At 41.7% G+C, this 23108-nt stretch overlaps 1 protein-coding gene and 1 pseudogene across 3 annotated transcripts in view; one reads left to right on the plus strand and one right to left on the minus strand.

The window, feature by feature from the left end:
* The window catches only part of LpR1 (Lipophorin receptor 1), an 838382-nt gene that overhangs the window by 775044 nt on the left and 40230 nt on the right, over positions 1-23108 (plus strand). The window lies entirely within an intron of this gene.
* On the minus strand, positions 14620-14736 carry LOC145393901 (5S ribosomal RNA; annotated as a pseudogene).

Genomic DNA, 23108 nt, shown 5'->3' on the forward strand with positions numbered 1-23108 from the left:
CACCATCCAACCTCACTGCACACTCTGTGACTTCATTTCTCTCAAACACCATAACTTTACTTTTGTTTACATTAACTTTCAGCTTCCTCCTCCTACACACTGTCCCAAATTCATTCACCAAACCTTGCAACTTCTGAGAAGAGGAGAAGAAGAAATTTTTTTACAAAGTAATAGGATTGCAGGTACGAAAGTGGTACACAAACAGGATGGAAGAAAAAGGAGGAAGGTAGTAGAACCATGTCATGACAAGTATACAAACAAGGTGATAAAGTTGATGTACTCAAATGTGGATGGAATGGTATCTAAATTACTAGAGATGAATGATTATGTCAGAGAAAATGAACCACAAATAATATGCCTAACTGAGACAAAATTAACACCAAGGATATCCAGTGACATACTAAACTTAGAGGAATATAATATATGGAGAAGAGACAGAAATTTAAAAAAAGGAGGAGAAATTATAATATTAACTAAGAAAAATCTAAAAGTCAAGGAAATAAACCTAGATATACCATCACAAGTAGAACTGATTGCAGTAGAGATTGACACATCTGAAGGTAAAGTAATTGTAGCCAATTTGTACATGCCACCCAGATCAAACACATGGGAAAGAGACGAATATGAGGACCTGGCAGAGAGTACAATTCAGAGTATAAGGTCATTGGTACATAAAATGGAAGAGAATTCGGAAAGAATTATACTAACTGGGGACTTCAATACAAATATAAATTGGAATACTCTAGATATAAATAGCCAAGAAAGCTGTTGGGACCAAAAGCTCCTGGATCCCGTACAAGAGTTTTTCTTAACGCAACATGTGAGGGAAACCACCAGAAAAAGAGGACTTGATGTACCTTCAGTGCTAGATCTGACATTTACTAGGCAAGAAAATGACATAAACAGTTTAATATATCACCCTCCACTCGGCAAAAGCGATCATGCAGTACTAAATTATAACTTCAGGATAGCATATGACATAGTAAACAGCAATGACAGATACAAAAAGAGCCTAAACTATAAAGAGGGAAATTATCAAGACCTAAAGAAGTATTTCTTAGAAGTTGATTGGGAAAATGAGCTTAGAGGACAAGATTTAAATGCTGTATATAAAAAATTTTGTGAATTTAATGAAATAGGAGTCCAGAAGTACATCCCACAGCACAAAGAAGCAGATAAGAAAATACAGAAATGGTTCAATACAGAATGTAAAAAATCAAAAGAAAGAAGAGATTTGTTGTGGAATAGATACAGAAGACACAATAGTGAAAGGGCGTATAATAATTACAAACAGGCAAGAAACGACTATACAAGAATAAGGAGGGAAGCCCAAAAACAGTTTGAGGAGGATATAATAAATAAAAGTAGTGATCAATCAAAGCTGTTTTACAGCTATATCAGAAGCAAAACCAAAGTAAAAGATATAATACAATCCATTACGGACGAGGGAATCACTTATACACAAGAGAAAGATATTTGTGAAGCACTAAATAAGAATTTCCAATTAGTTTTTACAGAAGAAAAAAATTTTGAGAGGGACTATGTGGATTATGCATGTCCACACATACTACCAGATATACAAATAGCAGAAAAAGTAATACAGGAGGAGTTAAGTAGATTAGACAGAGGAAAAGCAAGTGGTCCTGATGAAATTTCATGTTGGGTATTACGAGAATGTGCAAAGGAGTTAAGTAAACCATTATTTTTAATTTTCAAGAAATCCTTGAGTCAAGGGAAACTACCTGATATTTGGAAAAAAGCAAATATAGTCCCTTATTCAAGAAAGGAAATAGACAAAATCCTCTCAACTACCGACCAGTATCACTGACCAGTGTTGTAAGCAGGGTATTAGAAAAACTTATAAGAAAAGCTTGGGTAAATCATCTAGAAGAACACAGTATGATAACAGAAAGATAGTTTGGTTTCAGAAAAGGAAAATCATGGGTTACTAATCTGTTGAGCTACTATGACAGAGTAACAAACACAATACAGGAAAGGGAAGGATGGGTGGACAGTATCTATTTAGATTTCAAGAAAGCTTTTGACACAGTACCACACCAAAGACTTTTATGGAAACTGTACCATCAAGGAGGAATTAGAGGCAAACTGTTTTGTTGGATGCAAGACTTTCTCATAAAAAGAGAAATGAGGACAGTACTAAGAGGAAACTACTCATCATGGAAAGAAGTGACTAGTGGAGTACCACAGGGTTCAGTCCTGGCACCAATCATGTTTTTAGTGTATATAAATGATACAAACAGTAACACTGGAAATGAGAGCTATCTGAATATGTTTGCAGATGATGCAAAAATACAAAGGAGAATTACTAGCACAGACTCTTGTAGGGAGCTACAAGAAGAATTAAATAAACTTCATGAATGGAGTAGTACATGGCAAATGGAATTGAATGTGGACAAGTGTCATATAATCAAGTTTGGTAAAAGTGGAAAAAGACCTGATTGGGATTATAAGTTAGGAAATAAAACCCTATACACATCAGAAAGAGAGAAAGACCTAGGTGTGATTATCAATAACAGACTATCTCCGACTGACCACATCAGCGAGAAGGTACGGAACATGTATACACTGCTTGCAAATATGAGACTAGCATTCACATACAAAAATGAAGAAATGCTAAGAAGGATAATAACATCATTCATTAGACCATCCCTGGAATATGCATCAGTAGTCTGGAGTCCTCATCTCAAAAAGCATATAGACAAGATTGAAAAAGTTTAAAGGGCCGCTACAAGATGGATACCAAGCTTAAGGGACCTAAGCTACGAAGAAAGACTAAATAAACTGAATCTACCAACACTACAGGAGAGAAGGAAAGGAGGTGACATGATAATGCTATATAAGTGCATATCAGGAAAGGAGAAAATAGACATAAATGATTACTTATCATATGGAGAAGCATCAGATAAGAGGACACTGCAAAAAACTGCATAAGAAGAGAGGTGATAAAGACGTAAGGAAATTCAGTTTCCCAAACAGAGCAATTGATCAATGGAATGCACTACCGAATGAAATAGTGTGTGCCAAAACAATTCACAAATTTAAGGATATGTACGATAAATATGGTTTAAGACACGGGACAGTACGAGCTTGAGTCATTCCTGTAAAGATACAATTAGGTAAGAACACACACACACACACACACACACACACACACACACACACGGCTACTACTATAGTATATTATATATCTATCTTTCTATCTATTGCCAGACGCCATAATCCCGTAAGGGGTGGCCATTTGACTTTGAGTTATTTGTTTTACAGGGAGGAGCACTAACCCTCCACCAACTCACTTGTTGACACGTAGGGAGCACGTATGGTTTGGTTATATGGTTACCACCCAGCGTTGTAAATGGTTTCTTGGCTTACAGGAAACCATTTGGCTTGTCACTCAATGTAAAGCCACCTGTAAAGGAACGAAAAGCAATAAGAAGTGACAGGAAAGATGGGAGAAATAGGAAGAGAGGAGGGAATGCACAGAAAAAGAATGATAAAGACTAAGGAAGAAGTAGGCAGCACTACATCAAGTGAGTGGATGATATATATATATATATATATATATATATATATATACACACATACAGTACTCGTCAAAAGTATTCAGCGTTGTCCGCCGGCCGCGCAATACTTATGGCCCAAAAAGAATCACCCATTTTTGGGGGTAAGAATTGAGCCACAAGTTTGAGCTCCGAGCATGACGTCACGGTAGCCTGAGGCCTTCTGACGCGCTGGTTGGTTCCCGCCTCAGTCGCCCACGGGCTGCCTGAGAGAGAGGAACTCCGCCGAGTGCCCCTCTCAAATTGTGCCATTTTTTACCGAGTGTCCCGCAGTGTTTTGGCCTTCAAAACTTTGTTATGGCACCTACCTGTGAACTGTCGAGTGAAATCATATCCCAGATCATTGCTCTAAAGGAGGCAGGCCACCAGACAAAGGAAATTAGTGAATTGGTTGGTGTGGCACGATCGACAGTGCGTCGTTGGTGTGCGCGGTTTCGAGAGGAAAACAGTGGTGAAGTTCCCACAAAGAAACCGAGGTCTGGTAGGCCTAGGAAAACTTTCCCAAGGTCTGTTAATGTTTTAATACGTGCAGTGGAGTTTAATTCTCGTGTGAGTGGAAGGAAAATTAAGGAGAGCAACCTGGAAGTGTTTGGTGAGGTGTCAGTGAGAACAGTGTCTCGTAGGGTGCATGAGCTTGGTTACACAAGTCACAGGCCTGTGAAAAAGCCTCTTCTCTCTAGCAGCCAGAGAATTCGTAGGCTTGCCTTTGCTAATAAATATCTAAATTGGGGTGAGGAGCAATGATTGTCAGTGTTGTGGTCTGATGAGGCAACGTTTAATGTTACCTGTAACAGAGGAGCACGTGTGTATCGGTTCAAAGGTAGTGACCCACTTGATGTACGGTATGTAGAAAGCACAGTTAAACATCCTGATTCACTCATGGTATGGGGTTGTTTCTCAGGGAAGGGTTTGGGGAAGCTTGTTGTACTTCCCAAGAACCTCAGAGTGAATCAGGATGTTTACCTGGAGCTTCTGTGTGATCATTTACCAGACTCCTTCGAGCTAACAGGTGCACGAGTGTTTCAGCAGGACGGTGCACCTGCTCACAAGGCCAAATCGGTCACCAATTGGCTTCGTGACTGCGAGGTATCATTCATGACAGACTGGCCAGGAAATAGCCCAAACCTCAACCCGATTGAAAACCTCTGGTACCTTGTAAAGAAGATTCTCCAATGGAAGGACGTGAGGTCTCTGCCTAAGCTGGAAGCCGCCATTCGTGACTCCCGGGACAAAATACCCCTCCAGCACCTCAGGAGCCTCGCCCTTTCACTTCCAAGACATCTCAGGTCTGTGAAGAAACGTAAAGGCTACCCTACGAAACACTAAAGGTAAATAAAATGCATTATTTATATGTTTTTTCAATGTTGAAAGGTTTGTTTCTCAGGAGGGATGCAGGGCGCTCCATACTTCTGACGATCGCACTGTATATATATATATATATATATATATATATATATATATATATATATACGTACATACAGTAATCCCTCCAATATCCGACGTAATAGAGCCATAGGCAGGTCTGGATAGTGGTCCTGTCCGCATATTGGGCCCCAGCTTATGGACTCGTACTTATGGACCCTAACTCAGAGAAACACACCTATACAACTCCCTCTGGACATGCATTGCACCTATTTAAGACCCAAATCACACCAATAAGGGACATAAAAGACTGAAATAAATGCAAAAGAACCATAAAATGAGGTCTTAGAGGTGAGTTTATACAATATTAAACATTCTGGGTACTTACAAGTCCCTGGCTACTGGACTGGTTTGAACCGCCAGTTTGCAGTCCACAGTTAATCCTCTGCACTCTGAATTCTAATTTTGTAACACTGCACAACACTGTAAATTCTTGTGTGTTCTAGTGGTGAGGTATTGCAGTTTATTCACTGTTTATTCACAAAACACAAGCACCTGTGGCTTGCACTGCTATGAGCATCTGCTCTCGATCAGAGTTAGGCTGTGACTGTTGATGATGGCAGGGTAACTGAGTTGCCAGATCGCAACAGCCACATTACCAATCTCCTCAACTTTCATTACCAAATTTAACTTTTCATTACCAAATTCGTAAAGCTAGCATTTATTCTTCACTAATTATATATACAAGTGCAAATACATGTAATCACTCTCCTTATATATATATATATTTTTTTTTTTTTTTTTTTTTATGTACCCGACTCTGGGCATATGCTTCACAACCTGCTCTCAAGGCCCAGCAGTCCTCCTACATACCATACACCTCTACATGTCACCACTTCGGCGCTAACACCCACCGTCCATATTGAATACATGCTAGGGCTGTCTCATACAGGACTGGTGTATTGGTATTAGCGGGGGTATTTTTACGGCATGTCGGCGGGTCTTCTGGTAGATCAGTAAAGCCTGATTTAATGAAATTCAAATCCTTAAACTGTTCCTTGTCCCAGCTTGCATTTGAACACATGTATATATATATATATATATATATATATATGGTTAGTACTTGGATGGATGACCGCCTAGGAACACCAGATGCTGTTGGCATAACGTTCTTCCTACGTGTCAAATGAGGTTGGTGGAGGATTAGTGCCCCTCCCTGTAAAACAATTAACTCTAAGCCTTGGCCACCCCGTTTGGGATACATGGCGTCTGGCAATGAATGAATGAAAAATATATATATATATATATATATATATATATATATATATATATATATATATATATATATATATATACAGCATATACTGTATTTACATACATTACGTATATATATATATATATATATATATACATGTATATATATATATACACAGTAGAACCTATCTCGTTCGGACTATATGGGGGGAAGGGTTGTCCGAATTAGCAGATTGTCCGGACCATCAGGGTAATCTCCAGTTCATACCAAACTCTCTCTACATATGGTATGTTTGTTAATTATTAACATATGTGGCATATGTCAACCCTACGTAACTGCAAAAGATGAAAGGATACCGGTACTAAAATAACAAAACTAATCATGTAAGATAGTTTTGTATTGCATAATTTACAGGTAAGGCCATGACAAGAAACTAGCCTCCATTTTAAATTGTAGTAAGTGACTAAGGCCCGTGTAGGCAAAAAAATAAATTAATTAATTAACTGTAATATTTGGAATAAAAATAGAACTTATGTAGGCAAAAAATACATTGTCATCTTTGGCATATTGATAACACCCATATGGGCAAGAAGCTAATGTTTGATGTACAAGTAAAGCACATTTAAGTACAAAAAATAACCTACAGTAATCACTAAACACTGCAGAATATTCTGACCCATTTTTGTGTAAGCAAACTCCTCCTTTTAACACCTTTATTCATTACAGAAGCTACACTTGCATTAAAGGGCATGGTAAGGAGGATTAACTTTTGAAATACAGCTAAAAAATATAAATGGTTGGTGAACTAGTTGATGGAACGAATGCTAGAATGTGTTTAAACAGGTGCCCATGTAGCGACCTAGCGTGATCCGAGACTAAACGAATGACGATCGCTTTCCGCGCCGATACTGAAAATGACTTTAGAATTGCTTTCAACATATTTTTGGAGCTTATTATTTTTAAATTTTGTCCAGATTAACAGAAGTCCGGATTAAAGGGGTCCGGACCAAAGAAGTTCTACTGTATATATATATATATATATATATATATCTGAGGGTGGGAACATGGAATGTGAGAGGAGTGAATGATGGAGTGAAAGAGAGAGAGATTGTTCAGGTGCTTGAGGATGCAAAAGTGGATATATGTGGATTGACTGAAACTAAATGAAAAGGTGAAAGGATGAGAGAATGGGAATATGGTGTAGGTATATGTGCGGGAGTCAGTGAGAATGACAGGGCAAAAGAGGGAGTATGTCTGATGATAAGCAAGAAGTGGAAGGAGAATATAAGAGAGTATGGAACAGTGGGTGCAAGGATTGTATGGGTGAGGATGAAAGTAGGTATACAAGCATGGGCGATTGTATGTGTGTATGCTCCAACAGAGGATCGAGTGGCAAGAGTGAAAGATGAGTTTTGGGCAAGAGTAGAAGCATGTATGGACAAGTTTGAGAGGAGCGAGAGAGTGCTGTTGATTGGAGACATGAATGGCAAAGTTGGGAATGTACGAGTGGACGGAGTGGTTGGTCAGTGGGGTGTGCCAGCTGAAGTAGATGGGAATGGTAGTGCTTTGGTGGACATCTGTGCTGGTAAGGGGTTAGCAGTAGCCAACACCTACTTTCGTCATAAGATGATCCACCGGTATACATGGAGAGTAATGAGGAGGATGGATGGTGAACTTGTTGAACGAAAGGCAATGATAGACTACGTGTGTGTGGATGAGCGAATGAGAAGACAAGTGTTGGATGCAAGAGTGTGGAGAGGGTGGGGGAATGGAGTCTCGGACCATCACTTAGTGATGGCCAAGGTGGAGCTGCAAAGAAAGTGGTTGAAGAGACGAAGGGGAAGACAGGAGGAAGCAGCTTCTGTGAGAAGAGTGGAGAAACTGCAAGATAGTGAGAAAATGACAGAGTATAAGAGCATAGTGGAAGAAAGATTGGGAAGGTATGAGCTAGAGCAGATGGAAGAGGTGGAAGACGTATGTAAGATATTCACGGAAGAGATAGGCGCAGCGTGTGAGGCGGTTTGTGGAGTGAGGAGGAGATGCAAGGGTGTGCAAGGGACAGCATGGTGGAATGATGAGGTGAAACGAGCTGTAGAACAAAAGAAGAAGGCATATGGTGAATGGTTGGCGAATAGTGGTAGGGAAGAAGATGAGAGAGAGAAGAGAGAGGTATATGTGAGCAGGAGAAGGGAGGTTAAGAGACTGGTGAAGGAGAGTAAGAAGAAAGTGGATGAAGAGTTTGGGAGGAATCTGAGTGTGAAATGGAGGGAGAGTAAGAAATTGTTTTGGAAGGAGGTAAAGAAAGTAAGGCAGTGTGAAAGGGGAAATAGGAGGGGAGTGAAAGATAGGAATAATAGATTGTTGGTGGAGAAGAGAGAGAAATTGAGGAGATGGAAGGAGCACTTTGAGGATTTGTTGAATGTAGAGAGTGAGAGCAGTGTGAGTATAAGTGGTTGGGGAATGGCTGGGAGAAGAAGAGATGAGAGGAGGGAGGAAGAGATCAGTAGGGCGGAAGTAGAGGAAGCATTGAAGAAGATTAAGCTGGGAAAGGCCCCAGGAATTGATGGAGTGTGTGGTGAAATGCTTAGGTATGGGGGTGAGATTGTTGTGGAGTGGATATGGAAGTTGTGTAGATTGGCTTGGGAAGAGGGAAGGGTTCCAGAGGACTGGAAATCAGGTATAATTGTTCCTCTGTACAAAGGAAAAGGGGAGAGAGAAGTATGTGGTAACCATAGGGGTATTTGCCTTCTTAGTGTGACTGGTAAAATATATGGTAGAATACTCATTGATAGGGTTAGGCATATGACAGAGGAGCTAGTTGGAGAAGAACAAGGGGGATTTAGGAAGGGAAAAGGGTGTGTAGATCAGATATTTGTTCTAAGATGTTTAGTGGAGAAGTATCTAGAGAAGGGAAGGAAAGTGTATGCTGCCTTCATGGACTTGGAGAAAGCTTATGACAGAATAGATAGGCAAGGTATGTGGAAGGTATTAAGAATATATGGAGTGGAGGGGAAATTGTTGAGTGCTGTGAAGAGTATGTAAGAGGGAGCTATTGCTACGGTGTGAGTGGATGGTGAGCTGAGTGAGTTCTTTTATCTCAATGTGGGACTGAAACAGGGGTGTATGATTTCTCCATGGCTGTTTAATATATATATGGATGGGGTTGTAAAGGAGATGCAAGGTAGGGCAGTGGATGTGGGGGTGGCCCTAATTAATGAGGGTGAGATTTGGAAGCTTCCGGTGTTGCTGTTTGCTGATGATACAGTATTGTTGAGTGAAGATGAATGGGAGTTGCAAGGTTTGGTGAATGAATTTGGGACAGTGTGTAGGAGGAGGAAGCTGAAAGTTAATGTAAACAAAAGTAAAGTTATGGTGTTTGAGAGGAATGAAGTCACGGAGTGTGCAGTGAGGTTGGATGGTGAGGATATGGAGAATGTGAGTGCATTCAAGTACTTGGGTAGTGTGATGAGTAAGGATGGAACTTTGGGGGATGAAGTACGTGAAAGGGTACAGCAGGGAAGAAAGGTTGTTGGTACACTGAAAGCCGTGATGAGAAATAGGGAGGTGAGTATGGAAGTTAAGAAGTCACTGCATGATGGTATTGTGATCCGTACCCTGACGTATGGAAGCGAGGCGTGGACCTTGCAAGAGGGGAACAAGTCAAGAGTGAGAGCAGTGGAAATGAGTTACTTGAGAGGAGCATGTGGAGTGACGTGGAGGGACAGGTTGACGAATGAAGAAGTGAAGGAACGTTGTGGGGTAGATGTGGATGTGGTTGAAAAGATTAGGAGAAATACACTGAGGTGGTTTGGACATGTGGAGAGAATGGAGAATGAAAGACTGACTAAGAGGGTGTATGTAGGTGAGGTGGAGGGAGGGAGAGGGAGGGGTAGACCGAGGATGAGGTGGAGGGATGGAGTTGAGAGGTATATGAGGGAGGGGGGGGTGAGTTGGGGGGAGGGTAGTCAATTGGTGGGTGACAGAATGACTTGGAGGCGTTTTGTCTGCGGCCACCCTTTGCGGGATTAGGGCGTCGGGCTATAAATAGATAGATAGATAGATAGATAGATAGATATTCTGTATTTAAATACATTATATATATACCATATATATATATTTTGATGGAGTGTGTGGTGAAATGCTGAAGCATGGGGGAGAGATAGTAGTAGAATGGATGTGGAAGATGTGCAGCTTGGCCTGGGAGGAAGGTAGAGTCCCGGAGGATTGGAAGTCAGGTATAATTATTCCCTTGTACAAAGGAAAAGGGGAAAAAGAAATGTGTGGTAATCATAGGGGCATTTGTCTTCTTAGTATAATAGAAAAAGTGTATGGTAGGATACTTATAGACAGAGTTAGAGAAAGAACAGAGAAATTAGTTGGAGAAGAACAGGGAGGCTTTAGGAAGGGAAGAGGTTGTGTAGATCAGGTATTCATTCTTAGATCTTTAGTGGAAAAGTTTCTAGAGAAGGGAAAGAAGTTGTATGCGGCTTTCATGGATTTGGAGAAAGCATATGACAGGGTGGATAGACAAGGATTGTGGAAAGTGGTTAGAATATATGGAGTAGATGGGAAGTTATTGAATGCTGTGAAGAGTATGTACGATGGTGCGAAGGCTGCAGTGCGTGTGGATGGTTAACTAAGTGAATTTTTCTCTTTGAAGGTTGGTTTGAAACAGGGATGTGTCACGTCTCCATGGTTGTTCAATCTGTACATGGATGGGGTAATAAAAGAGGTACAAGGTAGGGTAGTGGATGTTGGAGTGGCCCTGGTGAGAGAGGATAGTGTTTGGAAACTCCCTGTACTGTTGTTTGCAGAAGATACTGTGTTGTTGAGTGAAGACGAAGGGGAGCTGCAAGGCTTGGTGGATGAGTTTGAGAGAGTGTGTAAGAAACGGAACCTACGGGTGAATGTAGGGAAGAGTAAAGTGATGGTCTTTGAGAGAGGTGAAGTTAGTGAATGTACAGCAAGGTTGGATGGTGAGGAATTGGAAAATGTGAGTACATTTAAGGATTTGGGTAGTGTGATGAGTAAGGATGGAGGTTTGGAGGGTGAAGTGCTTGAAAGGGTACAGCAGGGAAGAAAGGTTGCTGGTTCCTTGAAAGCAGTGATAAGAAACAGGGAAGTGAGCATGGAAGTGAAAAAGTTACTACATGACAGTATTGTGATACCAACTCTAACGTACGGAAGTGAAGCTTGGACATTGTTGGAAGGACACAAGTCAAGAGTGAGAGCAGTGGAAATGAGTTATTTAAGAGGAGCCTGTGGAGTCACATGGAGAGACAGGCTGACAAATGAGGATATAAAGGAACATTGTGGTTTGGATGTGGATGTGATAGGAAGCGATATGGGGAACATACTGAGGTGGTTTGGCCATGTGGAGAGGATGGAGGGTGAAAGACTGACGAAGAGAGTGTATGTGAGTGAGGTGGAGAGGGGAAGAGGGAGGGGGAGGCCGAGGATGAGATGGAGGGATGGGGTGGAGAGGTATATGAGAGAGGGGGGTGTGAGTTGGGAGCAGGGCAGTGAAATGGCGGGGGACAGGGCGACTTGGAGGTAATTTGTTTGTGGCCACCCCAAACGGGATTGAGGCGTCTGGCAATAGATAGATAGATAGATATATATATATATATACAGTATATATATATATATATATATATATATATATATATATATCTATCATCATCAGCTGTTGAGGTCCACTGCAGGACTGGCCTATCCCTAGCGAAGCAGGGACGATACAGCCAATGTATCTCTACCCAGTGGCTTAGGCTGTCTGGTAGAGATTGTATGTAGGGTGAGAAGTGCTTGTGAGTGTGAGTGTGATTGTAGTGTTGTAGTGGCTTTGGATGTGTGTTTTGTCTGTGAACCAAGTGTAATTGGCCCGCCTTAAGCCGATTGGGTTCAAGCATACTAGTATGTAACACTGGTTCAAACACAGCACCCCATGTATCTGCCAAAATAGCAAGTGGCTTGGTGAACGCTTCCTAAAGATTTTACAACTTTGGCGGGAGGCGATCCCGCGCTCACTATCGTGTGAAACGCACAGTCTACCACTGTACCACAGAGGCTCCATATATATATATATATATATATATATATATATATATATATGTATATATATATGTATATATATATATATACAGTAGAACCTCTTTGGTCCGGACCCCTTTGATCCGGACTTCTGTTAATTCGGACAAAATTTAAAAATAATAAGCTCCAAAAATATTTTGAAAGTAATTCTAAAGTCATTTTCAGTATCGGCGCAGAAAGCGATCGTCATTCGTTTAGTCTCTGATCACGCTAGGTCGCAACATGGGCGCCTGTTTAAACACAGGCTAGCATTCGTTCCGTCAAGTAGTTCACCAACCATTTATATTTTTACGCTGTATTTCAAAAGTTAATCCTCCTTACCGTGCCCCTTAATACAAGTGTAGCTTCTGCAATGAATAAAGGTGTTAAAAGGAGGAGTTTGCTTACACAAAAATGGGTCAGAATATTCTGCAGTGTTTAATGATTCCTGTAGGTTATTTTTTGTACTTAAATGTGCTTTACTTGTACATCAAACATTAGCTTCTTGCCCATATGGGCGTTATCAATATGCCAAAGGTGACAATGTATTTTTTGCCTACATAAGTTTTATTTTTATTCCAAATATTACAGTTAATTAATTAATTTATTTTTTTTGCCTACACGGGCCTTGGTCACTTACTACAATTTAAAATGGAGGCTAGTTTCTTGTGATGGCCTTACCTGTAAATTATGCAATACAAAACTATCATACATGATTAGTTTGGTTATTTTAGTATCCTTTCATCTTTTGCAGTTACATAGGGTTGACATATGCCACATATGTTAATAATTAACAAACATACCATATGTAGATAGTTTTTGGTATAAACTGGAGATTACCCTGATGGTCCGGATAATCTGCTAATTCGGACAACCCTTCCCCCCATATAGTCCGAATGAGATAGGTTCTACTGTATATATATATATATATATATATATATATATATATATATATATATATATATATATGTATCTATATATATATATGTATCTATATTTATATATGTATCTATATATATATATATATATATATATATATACAGGGAAGCCCTTAATTCACGCGAACTTTTTTCACGCAATTTCGGTTATCCACGAATTTTTCGTACAATAATTAAAACATAAAATTATAGTATTGAAATAAATCATTTTAATATACAAGAGAAATAAATAAAATATAAAAATGCCTACCTGCTACCCGTGTGCATACATGTGTGTGTGTGTGTGTGTGTGTGTGTATGTGTGTGTGGGAGGTCGGTCTACCACGCACCACAGTCAGTTTGAATCCGACGGTCGAACCATGCATGACTGGCCAATCGTTATTTGTGGCTTATTTTTCTGCCTTCCAGTGATTGCATGCCTTGTCTACCAACATGGGGCCAAAGCATAGTGCTAGTGATGCATGTGGTAACACACCAAAACGGACTAGTAAAGTGATGTTACTGACAGAGAAAGTTAAAGTATTGGATAAACTTCAGGGAGGAATGTTGACGACAGTTCTCCGTCAGGACGATTCCCCGTCATTTATTTACATACCAGTTTATTTAGCAAGTACAGTACATTAGTTTTTTACTTAAATGAGTTATAAAATCCCCCTGAAAATTAGTTATTAAAGTATTAATTAATCAATAATAATTATATTAATAGAATGATGGGAAATTGTCCATGTTTTGACGGTGAATTGATTTGATGGTGAATTGTCTCAGAACCGTATGTTTGGGGTGAGTCAACTGTTCATACAATAAAGAAGGAGAACGTAGCATACGGGAGACAGTGAGGGCTAGTCCTCCAGACTGCTAGAGTTCCTCCACCTACGCCTGTGAATTGTCTTGGAACCTGTGAATTGTCTTGGAACCGCATGTTTGGGGTGAATGAGTCAACTGTTCATACAATAAAGAAGGCAGAATGTAGCATATGGGAGGCAGTGAGGGCTTGTGCACCAGGCTGCTGAAGTGTCTTCACTTATGCCTGTGCTTGTCAGGTTTCAGTGTTAAATTTCTTACATTTTTGTTGTTTTTCATACTTTATGCTAGTTTATAAGGTGTATGTAGTGCATAAACAGTATTATTCAGAGGTAATATACTTAATAGACATGCATAATTATGTGCACACAAGGGCAGAACATATATGTGAATTTACCACATAAGCGAAGGGTCTGGGAACCTAACCCTCGCATGAATTAAGGGCTTAACTGTATATATGTATATGTAAATATATATATATATATATATAATTCATTCATTCATTGCCAGACGCCATGTATCCCAAGCGGGGTGGCCAAGGGCTTATAGTTTATTGTTTTACAGGGAGGGGCAATAATCCTCCACCAACCCCACTTGACACGTAGGGAGAACGTTATGCCAACAGCATCTGGTGTTCCCAGGCGGTCACCCACCTAAGTACTAACCAGCCCCAACGTTGCTTAACCTCGCTGATCGGACGGGAAGCGGTGTACTCAACTTGGTATGGCCGGACATCCCCACTTACTGGTCATAATCGTCCTGGGATCCAATAGTCCCAAAATTGTCCGAAAACCGCAAAAATTAAAAAAAATCCGGCTTTTTCCCGCCCATAATTTGAACTTGGCACGTGTGGCGCGGGACAGCTTTGTTGTGGTGCGTCATTCCTCCGACGTCCGCTAGAGCGCCCCTGCATCCTCCCCACTTTCCACCCATCTCGTCATGAGTGAATGCTCGTCGTCATGGCTGCCCACGTGCTCGTTTTTGTAGTGGTGCCTTACCCGCTGCAGACACTCCTGCTGCTCTCGTGCCGCTCCTTCGTGTGTGTGATGATGGCCCCGCTGCCTGAGAAGAGGAAGAGAGTGGTTTTGACTCTGGAGAAGAAGAAGGAGATATTGGAGAAAGTAGATGCGGGATGGTCTTCGTCACGCATTCTCCGTGAGTTCAACCTGGCCCGATCTACTTTGTTTGATATTAGGAGCTCCCAAGACAAACTCACGCAGTACACGGCTGACTTCTCGTCGAAAAGCAAATGCAACGTGGAGAGGAAGATGATGTTTACTCCCAAGTTTGCTGAAGTTGACTGCTCCACGTTGATTTGGTATCGACAGCAACGTGCTGCTGGTGTGATGGTACGTGGTATGGAGCTGAAGGCTGCTGCTGAGAAGTTCGCAAGGCTTCACAACGCCCTAGACTTCAAGGCATCCGAGGGTTGGCTCTTCGCGTTTAAGTTACGGCATGGCCTTACCAACCGTAAGTGTCATAGCAAAGCTTTGGACGCTAACGAGGATGGAGTAGAGGAGTTTCGGCACAAGGGGAAGGGCTTGATCGACAGGGAGGGCCTCACTCTAGGTCAAGTCTACAACGCTGACGAAACTGGTTTATTCTATCGCTCTTTGCCTACGAACACTCTAGCCGAGGAGACGGAGAAGCGTGTACCTGGCCGCAAGCTCTCCAAGCAATGGCTGTCTGCCTTGTGTTGTGCCAATGCTAACGGCATGCACCGGCTTAAGCCTTTTATTGTTGGCCGTGCAAAGCAGCCTTGGTGTCTTCGTGGGGTGATGGATGTCCTTCCTGTCATCTGGTACCATTCCTTGAAGGCATGGTTCACAGCCCAGATCTTCAAAGACTGATTCCACCGCCATTTCGTCAAGGAGGTCATACATTACCAGACGGAGAAACTGGGAATCCCACGCGACCAGGTAAAGGCCCTCCTTCTCCTCGACAATGCACCTGCCCACCCGTGCGACAAGGACTTGGTGGCAGAGAATGGCCGCTTTAGGTGTATGTATCTGCCACCTAATACTACTGCTGTCATCCAATCAATGGACCAGGGAGTGATCGTGGCAACGAAGCGGCTATACCGACGGAAGTACTGGACGAGGTGATGGTTGTTCTCGAGGGGGAGCGCAGGGAGGGACGGGACACGCGAGGCCAGCGGACTTTGGAAAACCTTCGCCGCTACAACATCAAGTCTGCCATTTACAACTGGGCCAGTGCATGGAAGGAAATCCCTGTCAGGACTTTAGGAAATGGTTGGTCTCATCTGTTTCTCGAAATAGATGTGGAGCACGATTTCCTAGGTTTCGACGTGGATGACTTCCATGCACGTCTACGTCCGCATGAGGACGATGTTGATGTGGACAAAGTGCGTGAGTGGTAGGATGATGACGAGGGTGATCCTGGGTATCAGACCCTGTCTGATATTGAGATCACATCTTCAGTTGCAGGTGTCAGTACCCAGCTTGAAGATTCCGACGAGGACGGCGACGATGATTCAGACTCCTCTCAGCATGACACAACTCCAGCCATCCCCAAGCTGAGCGCACTCCTGGAACACCTAGAGTTCGTTCTGGACTACCTGGAACACCCGGACTGCGACAGGGAGATGGGGCCCTTGGGACTTGTGGAGGAAGAGCGTGCTTTCAGGCAGCGCATCATAAATTGTCAGAATTGTCGTTCCTTGTGTCAATCAATGATTGACAGCTTTTTCAGGACTGTGACCCCGCTGTGCCCAGCCCTGGCTTCACTCCGTTGCCTCTCCAAGACAGGCCCTCATGCTCCGAGCCACAGCCCAGCACATCAGCCACAGTGGAGTCACTGCTCGACGTGAGTTTGTGTCTATCTTCCGAGTCGTCTGCAGTGGGTACGCCATCACCACGACCCAGCGACTCACCCCTAGGTCACCTTCCAGTGATACTCTCAGACTCTGACAGTGATTAAACGGCAAGAACTTCACTAGACCACACGGGAATTTAGTGTTGTGCAGTGAAAGAAAAACAGTGCATACAGTATTGTTAAGAAATTAGAAATTAGAGTGTAAAGACAAACAATTTTTGGACTAAATTTAACGTAAATTAACTTGTGTGTTTTGTTTTGTGATTGGTTTTATGAGTGGAAAGACTTAAAGTGCAGAGTGCAACACTTATTAAGTTACAATGGAGCATAAGTAAGACAAGAGTGCGCACTGTGAAGAGAATGGACTTCTGAAGGCGAATGACTAAGTTAAGTGCAAGACTTCATGAACAGTGTACTGCAAGTGCTTCAGGAAATCCTTCTTACTGTCAGAGTCTGAGAGGAGGTGGTTATTCATCGAGATGGCCGTGGACAGTGTACTGCAAGTGCTTCAGGAAATCCTTCTTACTGTCAGAGTCTGAGAGGAGGCGGTTATTCATCGAGATGGCCGTGGACATGCTGTAAGTACGCAGAATGTTTCATACTGTACTGTACTGTATTTTCCATACTGTACTTACCTCAAACACCTCATTTCACTATTTTATGTCCTTATTGGTGTGAATATGTAATGTCTTAGATGCTATGCATGTGCAGTAGGGAGGTGTTTTTCTCAGTTTGGATAGGTTAGGGTCCATAGCTACCAGTCCAGGAGCCAGGGACTTGTAAGTACCCAGAATGTTTAATATTGTATAAATCTACCTCAAAAACCTCATTTTATGGTTCTTTTGCATTTATTTCAGTCTTTTATGTCCCTTATTGGTGTGATTTGGGTCTTAAATAGGTGATATGCATGTGCAGAGGGAGTTGTATAGGTGTTTTTCTGAGTTAGGGTCCATAAGTACAAGTCCAGGAGGCTGGTGCCCACTATCCGGACAGGACCACTTTCCGGACATGCCTTTGGCTCTATTAAGTCAGATAGTGGAAGGAATACAATATATATATATATATATATATATATATATATATATTGTATATATATATATATATATGTATATATATATATATATATATATATATATGTATATATATATACATATATATATATATATATATATATATATATGTATACATATATGTATACATAGTATATATATATATATATATATATATATATATATATATATGTGTATATATATATATATATATATATATATATATATATAGTGTATATATATATATATATATATATATATATATATATATATATATATACACAGTCGGCGCAATGGAAGTCTGGACCCTATAATTTGCACCATATATTTGGTAGGAGTCCAAGAAATATTGTAGGAAAATTCCTGTAGTCGGCGTGATTTTTTCTGAGTGGCTTTCTAGCAACTTTACAGAACCTTAACACCACATGCCTTTGTGAGTTTATGAAGCCTCACTCAGTGCCTGCCTGACTTTTGAATGGTGGAAAGACATCATATTATCTTGTCCTACCTGGCCCTTGTTAATTTCAAAGCTCTCATTTTCACACCCTCCTCTGCCTTAGTGAATCATTGGAGATTGGTCCCAAGCCACTAACTGATGTAGAAAAAGACCGAGTAATAACTATGAGAGAGGAAAATGTAAAAATTAAGGTTATTTGTACTTCGAACTGGGCGTTTAGGAAATCATCTACCGTTATGGCACTCCTCGGCTTTGCTGCCCGCCATCTGCCAAAAAACACAATTCCCCAACATAAAGACAGGCTAGGACCTAAAAGGAAGATATCACCAACTACAGACAGGTTACTGAAGCAAGCTGTGATAAAAGACCCACGTTTGACTGCTAGACAACTGAAAGATATGTACCCAGAATTGCTGAAAGATGTGTTTGAAAGAACCATACAACATCATCTTCAGAAAGACTTCAAGATCCCCAGCCGTACTGTGCACTGAAGCCTCTCCTTAATTTTTACATTTTCCTCTCTCATAGTTAAAATTCCGGCTTTTTCTACATCAGTTAGTGGCTTGGGACCCATTTCCAATGATTCACTAAGGCAGAGGAGGGTGTGAAAATGAGAGCTTTGAAATTAACAAGGGCCAGGTAGGACAAGAAAATTTGACATGCTTTTCCATCCAAAGTCAGGCAGGCACTGAGCTCATAAACTCACAGCATGTGGTGTTAAGCCTGTAAAGTTGCTAGAAGCCACCAGAAAAAAAAAATCCACCGACTACAGGAATTTTCCTACAATATTTCCTGGACCCTACCAAATATATGGTGTGAAATAGAGGGTCCAGACTTCCATTGTGCCGACTGTATGTATAAATATACTGTGTATATATATATATATATATATATATATATATTTTTATGCGAGGAAGAAGGAACCAAAGGCCATGAGCCCGCACTAACAGTTCCCTCCAAGAGAAAAACAAAATACAATAGAGAGCCAAATTCAAGATCCGATCATTTTGAGATGCCTGGACACACTGCGTTTGAAAGACTGGAGAGCATAGGCAGCAGGAAATACAGACAGAGGGAGACAGTTCCAGAGCTGACCTGTTGCATAAATGAAAGACTGGGAGTAACGGTTAACTCTTGCATTAAAGCAGTTGGACAGAAAAGGGATGAGAGTTTGCTGCCAGATCGGGTGCTACACGTGCCTGTCATAGAGGTGGAAGGAATGCAAGCAGACATTTCAGAGGAACAGTGACCATTAAAGTAGCTGATAGAAAGAAAGAGATAAAAGGAATGCAACAGTGCGGCGAAGAGACAGAGGTTGAAGGGAGTCAGTAAGAGGAGGAGAGTTAATGAGATGAAAAGCCTTCTTGATTCCATCCTATTGAGAAAGAGCTGTATGTGAGGGGAGCCTCTCCACACATGAGAGTTGTACTCCACACAGGGGGCGTGATAAACCCCTGTATAGAGGAGTCAACAATTGTGCAAGGGTAAAAAGAAAAGAGCGGAGTCGGCTTAGCACACCCAATCTCTTAGGAAGTAGATTTTACAAGAGATGTAATATGCAATCTTTCCAAGATAAGTCCTGAGTAAATGAAAACCCCAAGCATGTTCAAGGATGATGCAGGATTAAGCTGGAATATTATTAAACATTAGTGGGTATACCTGTGGAAAGATTTTGTCGGCTTGATAGGTGTAAGAACTTGAGTCTTAGATGCATTAAAAACAACCATATTATTTTTAATCCAGTCAGAGATACTTGAGCCAAGTCAGACATTAGGTGTGCCATAGCCTCACTCCCTTGTTTGTTTGAAATAACTGTTGAGATGGGCGTTATGGGAACCAGAATGGAAAGGTGAAGGGTGGAGTCATCAGTGTATGAGTGGATAGGGTTAGATGTAACAGCTTAGAAGATCATTGATGAATAAAAAGGAAGAGAGTTGGTGATAGGACAGGAGCCCTGAGGAACACCACTGTTGATAGATCTAGGAGAAGAAGAAAGAATGGCCGTCTACAACAGCGGCTATAGAACGACCAGAAAGGAAGCTAGCGATGAAGGCACAGATAAGAAGGATAGAAACCGTGAGGAGGGCAGTTTGGAAATTAAAGATTTCCATGCCAGACTCCGATCGGTAAAGCCTTTTTGAGATGTCAAGTGCAATGGCAAAGCTTTTGCTAAAGTCCTGAAAGGAGGATGACCAGGAGTCTGAAAGGTAGGTGAGAAGATCGGCCAGTGGAGCTGGTCTCCTGACGGAATCCGTACTGACGATCGGAAAGAAGGTTGTGATAGGAAAGATGCCTTAAAATTTTTCTATTGAGAATTGACGCTCGAAAACTTTTGAAATACAGGACGTTAAAGCAATTGGACGATAGTTGGAGGGTTGGGAGTGGTCACCCTTCTTTGGGACTGGCTGATTGAGAGCAAAACTTCCAGCAAGAAGGAAAGGGTACAAGTTGACAGACAAAGGCGAAAGAGTTTGCCTAGAGCAGGGTGTAAGCACACAGAAGCACAGTTCTTGAAAGGAACAACAGGAGGGACCCCATCAGGCCCATATGCCTTGTTAGCAGTACTGAGGCCAGATGATGGCGGGAGAAAATACATCAACTGAAGAAGCGCATTCTTAATGTTAGCCATGAGGAAGTCAGAGGGGGAAGTGATGGAGAAACAGCTTCGGAGATCAAGTCTAAGGTGGAATTGGAGGAGAAAGTCTGTGCGAAGAGATCTGCTTTATCAGTAGAAAGAAATAGCTACAGAACCATCAGAGTAGAGAAAAGAGTGAGGGAAGGATGATGAGGTAAAGTTATTAGAAAGATTTTTTGGCAAGGTGCCAGAAGGAGCGGGAAGATTTCGAGGTTGGGAGAGTTGAGAGCATTTAGTATGGATGAAATTATTTTTAGTAGAGCGAAGAACAGACTTAGCAACGATCTCCGTGGCAGAACACGTAAAGGTGATGTGTGGATTCAGGGGTGTGGGTTGAGGCTCCGATACCATTTGCTAGGCCCTCTCCTTGTTGCAGACAGCATTAGAACAAGCGTGCTATTAAACCAAGGCTTTCTTGGCGTTAGTCAAAGGATATGAGAAAGGAATGTATGCTTCCATGCACGAGAGAATAACCTCCGGTAATGCACAGCAAAGCACACTCAGATGGCTCACGGCCATGGAAGCAATAATCATTCCATAGGAAGAATCAAAGAAGTACTGCCTGAGGGCCTCCCAGTCCATGCGGCTCCCAAAACTATTGCCACAGACGGCGTTTCCCTGGAGGTTCCTACAGGGTCCGTACCCAGAGTGAGGTAGGACAGGTTAAAGTAATAAGGTTGTGATTGGAGGAGCCCAATGAGAGAGAAAAGATTAACAGAGTAAGCAGAAGGATTATGGGGTTGTGAGGAAGAGGTCAAGTATGTTGGAGCTCTCTCCAAGGCGGTCAAGGGATACGAATAGGCAGATTTGCTGTACAAGCTGCTCTAGGTCATTAAGGATAGAAAAGATGTAGGGGCTTTGTTCACCAGGTGGATCCGTGAAAGGGGAGAGGAGAGGCCAAAGGTGGGTGTAGTGAACATTGAAGAAATCTCCTAGAATGGAGATTTCCCAGAGAGAAAGGAGAAATGGATAGAATGTGTTCCATCGTAGAAGTAAGGTGATAGTCGAAAGAATTTTTGATAGTCAGTAGAATTATGAGATAAGTAAACAGCACAGATATATTTAGTCAGAGAATGACAGGAATGCCGAAGCCAGAATTTAGAGAATTCAGAAGAATCGAGTTCAGGAACACTAGAGCAAGATAAGTCGCCATGCGTATATATACACAACAGCCACCTTTGGCTTTGAAATGAGTATATAGAGAAAGTAGGAGGATACAGAAAAGGGGTTTGTTGCTGTCAGGTTGCTCTCAGACAAGCTGAGTCTCGGTTAGAAAAAGAAAGGTGAGGTTTAGGGGAGGAGGAGAGGTGGTGCTTCAAACAGAGCCGAAAAGTTAGAGGAAAGGCCGCGAATGTTGCAGAAATGAAGAAGAAGAGAGTCAGACGGTGGTTCCAGGCACCTCGAGTCATCACCGGGAGAGGGGCAGATGGTGGGGGCATTTATGGTCCCCCCCCTGGGGACTCCGAGGCTTGGTAAAGAGACGCCATTGTAGTTAAATTTTGAATAGGAAGTGTAGTGTGTATTGTGCATGTAGTTTGGTGTAGATAGTTAGAGAAATTTGTACTGGAGAGCATGCTGGCCTACTCTCTGTGTAACTGAGACACTGAAAAAGTTCAGCAAAGGGAGATGGTCAGGAACTAGTCCTGAGGGCTGATGAAACGGGAGCTCCAGCACTCCCTGTCATCAGCTTTCCATCCACCTCAGGAGTACTGCCCTGCTCGACTGGTGCTACAGTATATATATATATATATATATATATATATATATATATATATACATATACAGTAATCTCTCAACACGAAGGTTAGGTTCCTGGAGAGTTCACGTTAGTTAAAAACGCTTTTTTTAAACATAACTTTCCCATAAACAATGGTAATATTGGGGGTTACGTTCCTGGACTCTGGGAAAGTCTACCCATTTGGGGAGTTATGCTACTCTAAACTTAAAAGCAACAATATTAATTTGAAGGAAAATCCTGGTAGAAAACAAAAACAGTATATCTGGGGAGAAATAAACAACATTTAAGCGCTAGTTGGGCTGAAGCGTCGTTTACTTCTCCCAAAATACATACTGTTTTCGTTTTTTACGTGGATTCTCTTTCAATTCTGCTTCATTCACGGCATTGTGAA

Source organism: Coenobita brevimanus, chromosome 25 (assembly GCF_032717465.1).
Source record: "Coenobita brevimanus isolate Jiangsu-jjx chromosome 25, ASM3271746v2, whole genome shotgun sequence".
Taxonomy (NCBI): domain Eukaryota; kingdom Metazoa; phylum Arthropoda; class Malacostraca; order Decapoda; family Coenobitidae; genus Coenobita; species Coenobita brevimanus.